This window comes from Salvia splendens, chromosome 3 (genome assembly GCF_004379255.2).
Source record: "Salvia splendens isolate huo1 chromosome 3, SspV2, whole genome shotgun sequence".
Lineage (NCBI taxonomy): Eukaryota > Viridiplantae > Streptophyta > Magnoliopsida > Lamiales > Lamiaceae > Salvia > Salvia splendens.
In genome coordinates this window covers 17,686,073-17,693,890 of record NC_056034.1, presented here as the reverse complement: position 1 = coordinate 17,693,890, position 7,818 = coordinate 17,686,073, and positions in this window count along the sequence as shown.

Here is a 7,818-nt window from a genome sequence, read left to right as displayed (position 1 = left end):
TTGTCAGATATTATAGCTCTGGGCACTCCGTACCGATTGAAGATATTAGCTCTAAGAAACTTCGATACCTCCTTAGCTTCGCAAGATGAAGTCGCCTTGGCTTCTATCCATTTCGAAACATAATCCACTGCCACTAGTATGTATGTATTCCCGTATGAAGAAGGAAATGGACCCATGAAGTCCATTCCCCAAACATCGAACATTTCACAAACGATCACCGGGACTTGCGGCATTTCATCTCTTCTGGAGATTCCCCCAGTCTGTTGACACCTCTCACAATTCTGACAAAACTCGAACGCATCCTTATGCAATGTAGGCCAGTAAAAACCACTATCTAACACCTTCCTTGCGGTCTTCCTAGGTCCAAAGTGACCTCCACAAGCTAGGGCATGGCAATGATTCAGCACATCCCTCTGTTCCCACTCCGGAATACACCTCCGGATTACTTGGTCGGCTCCCATTCGCCACAAATACGGGTCATCCCAGAAATAGTTCTTGGCCTCGCTTTTCAATTTCATCTTCTAGGCCCGGGAAATTACTTGCGAACTGGGCACCTCTCCAGCGACTAAGTAATTTGCCAGGTCTGCGAACCATGGCTCAGCGTTTTGATGACATTTCCCTTTTTCGGCATCCCCTGGACCTGTTAACACCATAATCTCTTCCCAGCTGATAGGTCGAGGAATTTTTTTTACGTAGTACAAATGTTCCTCTGGGAATGCATCCGGTATTGCTTCCTTGGTCTCCCCTTGAAATATCCTGCTCAGATGGTCGGCTACTTTATTTTCTGTTCCTTTTTTGTCTCTGACTTCCCAATCGAATTCCTACAAAAGCAACACCCATCGGATTAATCTCGGCTTGGATTCTTTCTTTGCCAACAGGTACTTTATAGCCGCGTGGTCGGTGAAGACTATCACCCTCGACCCAAGCAAGTACGGGCGAAATTTCTCAAATGAGTATACTACCGCCAGCATTTCTTTTTCAGTAGTGTCATAATTTCTCTGAGCTTGATTTAGCGTTTTTGAAGCATAAAAGATCACATAGCTTTTCACATCAACTCTTTGACCTAGCACCGCTCCCACGGCATAATCGCTTGCGTCACACATAATCTCAAAGGGTAGATTCCAGTCGGGCGCTCTAATAATAGGCGCAGATACTAGCCTGTCTTTTAACAACTAAAACGCCTTTCTGCATTCCTCATCAAAGACAAAATCAACATCGTTATGCAACAAGTGGGTGAGTGGCTGAGCAATTTTTGCGAAATCTTTTATGAACCTCCTATAAAATTCTGCATGCCCTAGGAATCCTCTCACCTCCTTCTGATTTGTTGGGTAAGGCAGTTTTGAGATCACTTCAATCTTTGCCTGGTCTACCTGTATACCTCTTTCCGAGACTACGTGCCCTAGGACGATTCCCTCAGGGACCATAAAGTGGCATTTCTCGAAGTTCAAAACCAAATGTTTTTCCCGGCACCTTCTCAATACTATATCCAAACTAGCCAAACATGAGTCAAATGAATTCCCGTACACAGTGAAGTCGTCCATAAAAATCTCGATGCAGTCCTCCAAAAGATCCGAGAAGATACTCATCATACACCGCTGAAAAGTTCCTGGCGCATTGCACAGGCCAAACGGCATCCTCCTGTAAGCATACGTGCCGAAAGGACACGTGAAAGTTGTCTTCTCCTGGTCCTCGGGATCCACATAGATTTGAAAATACCCACTATACCCATCTAGGAAACAGAAGTATTGCTTGCCTGCTAGCCTCTCCAGCATCTGGTCAATGAAAGGTAGAGGGAAATGGTCTTTCTTGGTCGCTTCATTTAACTTCCTATAATCGATGCACATCCTCCACCCAGTAACTAGTCTGGTGGGCACCAATTCATTCTTGTCGTTCTTGACCACCTGTATTCCTGACTTCTTGGGTACCATATGGACTGGACTCACCCATTCACTGTCTGGTATGGAATAAATGATTCCTAGGGAGAGTAGTTTCAATACTTCTTTCAGCACTTCCTCCCTCATGTTAGGATTCAATTTGCGTTGAGGATCTCTGCAGGCTTTTGCTCCTTCCTCCAAGCGGATGTGATGCATGCACAAATCTGGACTAATTCCTACCAAGTCAGAGAGTGTCCACCCAATAGCCTTCTTGTTTCTTCGGATTACCTTCAGCAGTCCCTCTTCTTGTTCCTCGGTCAAGCTGCTGTTGATAATCACAGGGAAAGTTTCGTTCTCCTCTAGATACGCATACTTTAGGCCTGGTGGAAGTGTTTTCAACTCTTTCTTGGGAACATCTTTTTCCTGGGGCGAGGGATTTTTCTCTGTTACTTCCGTTGTCATTCCCTTCCTCGACCCAGCAGAACCTTCCACACTCGCCACATAAGGTGTATTCCTTGACCTAGCTAGCTCCGGATTTGCACAGAATTTTAGAATTGCTTCAGCTAGCTCCTCATCTGATAACTCGCTTGTGTTCATTGCTTGACACAAACTGGCCACTTCTCTATCAATGGCATGACTCATCCCGGAGTTCTCAATCTGTTCCTGCATTAATTCCGTCTCAAGGTATTCTTGGACCAAAGGGTTAATAACATCTATAGCATGCAGATTTTCAACGTCAAGAGGTTTCTTCATTGCCTCATCAATGCTGAATGTGTATTTCTCCCCATTGTAATCAAGGCAAATTGTTCCATCAAAAACATCAATGATAGTCTTAGCGGTACGTAGGAAGGGTCTCCCTAAAAGTACTCCGCCCGACTCTGCAGACTCATTATCACTCATCTTAATCACATGGAAATCAGCAGGGTACAAGAAGTCATGTACCTTGACTATCACATTCTCAAGCACCCCTTCAGGACAGATGCATGACCTGTCCGCCAGTTGAATCACAACCCTCGTGTCTACCATGCCTACCCCCACTAATTTCTTGTATATGGAAAGTGGTAACACATTTATCGACGCACCCAAATCACACATAGCGTGCTCGATTCTCACATCACCAATAGAGATGGGCAAGGTGAACATACCTGGGTCATTGCATTTAGAAGGCATCTTCCTCTTCTGAATCACTGCGGAGACGTTCTCGCCTATCAGAATTTTCCCACTGGGCCTAGCCTTCCCAGCTATAAATTCCTTGATGAACTTGCTAAATACTGGCATCTTCAGGGCCTGTAAGAATGGCAGATTGATTTCCAACTTCCCAAAAATGTCCATGAAGTCTACCGGTTCCTCCTTCTGTTTCTTGGCTTCCCCCGACTCGGAAAGGGTTTCAGTCGCTTCCCTGCTCCGGTAGAACTTTCAGCTGATAACTCTCCAGTTTCTTTTCCCACTGCCTCATCTTCCAACTCCGGCTCTGGATCGAGGAAGAATGGTTCAGTTGATCTAGGCAAAGGTTTCTCTAAATCTCCTGTCTTAAGGTCATCCTTGACCAAGGGACTTCCTCCCTCCAAGTGTCTTGGCCTAGAAATTGTATCCTCTTTTTCCCTGTCTTCCTTGGGATCTGTCACCTCCTTTGTTCTTACCACTGGCCCATCATATCCCTTCCCGGATCTCAAGGTAATCTGACTTATATTAGCTCTGTCCGGTGGCCTTACGGAGGCGGGAATCTTCCCTTCATTTCCCCTCATATCACACAAAGATAGCTATCTGGGACAATTGCTTAGCCAGCATATCCATGGCTGCTTTCTGCTCCTGTTGAGCATCTTGAAGCTTGTGCACTACGTCATTGTTCGATTGCAGGTTGTTTTGCATATGTTGCTGAGAACTGACGAGGTCGTGCACCATATCATCGATACTTTTTGGTGGTTTCGGTGGCTGACTGGGTCCTAGGCCGATACTTAGAGTCGGTCCACTTGCTTGATTCTGACGAGCGTTTCCTTGACCGCCTGAAGAGTTATTGTATTGATTTCCTTGGCCTTGGTAATTGTTCTGAAAATTCCTTTGGTGTGGGGGTACATAAGAGTTCCTTTGACTGCTCGGATTCCTGTTTCCCCAGCTCGAGTGGTCTCCTTGGTTCCGATTAATCCAGTTGCCCTGCCCCTCTTGATTCCTTCCTGACCAATTACCTTGTCTTTCGGGCTGAGGTGCAAACTGCTGACTTTGTTGCGGTGCCGGCTGATTCTGTTCATTGTCAGTCCATCTGAAATTTGGATGGTTTCTCCAGGGCGCATCTTTCTGTCTCCCTGGATTCCAGCTCCCATCGGGATTCCAACTTCCCATTGCATTGACCTGGGCCTGATAATCTCCTTCCTGGGTCCCGTAATATTGTTGAATTTGATTATCTCCTGGACCAGGAGATTTCTCCTTCCCTTGTGAAGCCAGTGGAATCGCCCTTTCAATCGCGTTCAAAAGAGCCTTCTCGAGCCTATCAATCCTTGCTTCGACTTTGTCATCTTCTTGTTCTCTCACAGCATGCACCGATCCTCTTCTCACTGCATTCCTAGGGTTATCGTACGCCTTCTTAGCGTCAATCAACTTCCCTAGGATCTCTCTTGCCTCACTTCCCCTTTTTTCTTGTGAAATTTCCCCCACTCGAGGAGTTCATTAAGTCCTTTGACTCGGGAGTGGCTCCTTCGTAAAACAGAGAGTAGGTCTCTGCCTCTATCATTCGGTGATTCGGGCATGCATCCAACAACCCCTTAAATCTCGACCAATACTGACTCAACGATTCATCGTAATCTTGCTTACACTCTAGTATTTCTTTCTTAAGTGCATTCGTCTTGTTGGATGGGAAGAAATAATCTAAGAATTCTAACTTGAAGTCCCTCCACGTGCGGATAGAATCCGGAGGCAACCTCAATAGCCACGTATTAGCTTCCCCCTTCAAGGTAAACGGAATCGCTCGTAGGCGATAATCCTCCTCTGTTGCATCATTCGGCCTCTTCTGAATACCACATAACTTACTGAATTCATTTAAGAACTCATACGGACACTCATTTCTACGCCCAGAGAACGTCGGCAAGATGCCGAGTACGTTTGTCTTGATCTCGATAGTCCTCTGGCGTGGATTCATCACTATAGCTTGAGCTGGTTCTCCATCTAAATGGGCAGTGAGAGAGCCGATTTCTGGATCCGGGTCTACCACCTGCGCCATGACTACTTCCTCTGATTCCCCTATTTCTGACTCTGTTTTTGATTCGGGTGGTGATTCTGGATCTTCGCGTCCTGATGACGTCCAAGATTCGTCGCTAGTGGATTCACTCGGAAACGGACCTCCCGTGGTGAACCCTGATCTGGTGGTCACAGTAGAGACTGTATCCTTAACTTGCCAATCAAACTGGCCGTGTTTCCACCCAGATGAGTTGCTCCAGTAGGTAGATCTTGAGCCTCTGCTCATAAACTGCAAACAAAAGAGAAAGAAAACAAATGAAAACTATTTACACCACAGACTCTGAACACTTACACTAAGCACGCCATCCATCCCCGGCAACGGCGCCATTTGAAGTTTTGGGTCGTGTCTACCTCGACTCTAATGTCGAATGACTAGACTCAGGAGTAAGCGAGTGTGCACATTTGAGAATTAATGCAAAGCTCGGTCCAGACACAACGCTCCTTAAATCTACTGGATCACTGGGTCCAGGAACTCTAGAGAACTACAGTGTTTTTGTCGTTGGACACACTCGACTCCCATTCAAAAATAAATCCCTCAACCCGAATACTATGAATTAGTATAGGGAAGTGGGGTCGATCCCACAGAGATGGATTCGCAAAATAGTGCTAAGAGACTATGGAAACAAACGGCTGCTGCCACGCAAAGGGGTTGAGATTTAAACTACCACTAGATCTAGGCAAGAAATGTAAACGCTAGACCTAGGACACAGAAAACTTACTGGATTCAGACATCAATACCGAAAGACACAATTACTCCCTAGACTAAGCAAACGACTACCTAATCTAGCTAAACAGTAAGCAAATAACAGTGGGGACCATATTTCCAGAAATAGCAAGTACGGTAAAAAGCTGCAGATAACCAACCCTTGCTCCAACTAACTACGACATGCACCTTCGCAACTTAACTAAACTCGCAGATGAAGAAAACAGAGCACACGCCTAGATTCAAACAGAATATAAAGATTTGGACGCCAGAAACTTGCTATGAATCGGAAATACATCAGATCTACATAAACTAGGCGAAATGAAATAAAAACACGTAAGCTAGGCATAAAATTAAAACACTCCTGCTCATAATCACTTCAGACGCTTAATCCACTCCGGATCCAAGCCATCCGAACTCAACAACCAACAAAATCAACTCCATAACTCCGATTCTCACAGATCTGCTCCGATCAACTCCAAATTCCAACAATCACAAACAACTCCACAACATCAGCAAAACAAAACCCCGATTCATCCACAAACAAACTCCATTCTTCCAGATCTCACCATTAACCTGCAATAATCCTGAAATTAACCACGAAAACAACCAACTCCAACAATCCAACTCCAGAATTCAAGTAAACACAATCAATCAACAAAAATCATCACGATCTACGTAAGCGAAAACGAAACTTGCATAAAAGTAGAGAAATATCCAGAAAAAAAAGAGGACCGAGCTTTGAACAGCGAAGCTCGGCGAATTCAGCAGAAAAAAAAAAATAGAAATAAATTGTTTCTTCGCCCCAAAGAAGGACGGTGTTACAACCCTCAAACACTATCGGAAAGCTAAATGTGAACCCCAGCGCGAACCCGAGATCCTCCGCGAATTAGAACCAAGTATGTGAAAAGTGAACTGAGCAACAGGCTGTTAGTGAGGCCTCCACCGAGAAGGTCCCTCCAGCTTGCATGCTTCTTCCTTTTATAGATGCGGACATAGCCTTCTAGAGTCTTCGTAGAAATCCCTATTCTACCCTTCAACTCCGAGGCTTCCTCCGTCAAGCAATTTCTTTCATAATGTCCACCTTTTTGCCAGTTTCCTAGGACTATGCAAGCGTCCTCTTCTTTTCCTGGATCTAGCGAAAACCTTCACAAACCTGGCTTAAAACATGCGTTAGACCCAGTAATTTCACGAAATAAAACCCCTAGACCGATGCATGAATTTAGCCTTATCACTTGTTCCCAGATTCTGCCGACTCTTCGGCATCTCATTCCTCTTGTTCCGCTTCTTTCGTCTTGGTTAATACCTCCTCTGATACTCGTGGTTCATTAGCTCGGCCTCCATAGCCCCTTGGTCAACAGCTTCCTTTTGGCCTCGTTGCGTTAACTCCATCAATATCTCGTCTATTACGGACGCCATCCTGGCCATTTCTGTTATCAGCCGTTGGTTTTCCTCTCCTAGCCTGGTAACAATCGTCTCCAAAGCTCTTTGCTTCTGACTCTGCCTCGTCTGTCCTGCAGACTACTTCAGGATTCCTTCCATCACTGATGCTAGCCGTGTCATTTCTGATCTCATCTGTCTGTTCTCCTCCGCTACTTCGGACACAGCCTTCTCTAGCTTTTCCTGTCTCTGCTCCTGTTCTTGTGTTCCCGGATGTGCTGCAGACCTCCCAGTCGGTATAGCTTCTTCTCCCATTGCGTAGAATTGGGGTGCGCCCTGCCTCATGTAAATGGTGTTCGTTCGGACGAATAAAGGTGTATCAAAAAGACCAGGAGGATCCACCATGATCTGGTCGGATAAATCTTCGGCCTCCGTGATGATGATGTTGTTTCTGACGAACACTCCCAAGATATGGCAGAGAGTGAGGTTCTTCGCTGGGTGGGTGGCAATTAGATGGCATTGGTAGGCGGTCCAAAAACCCAGATGCAGCTTCCTCCCCTGCTTGGCGCACCAGAGAAGATATAACTCCGTCATCGATGTCCTAACAGCGGAGTTCGACTGCCCCAATAAATT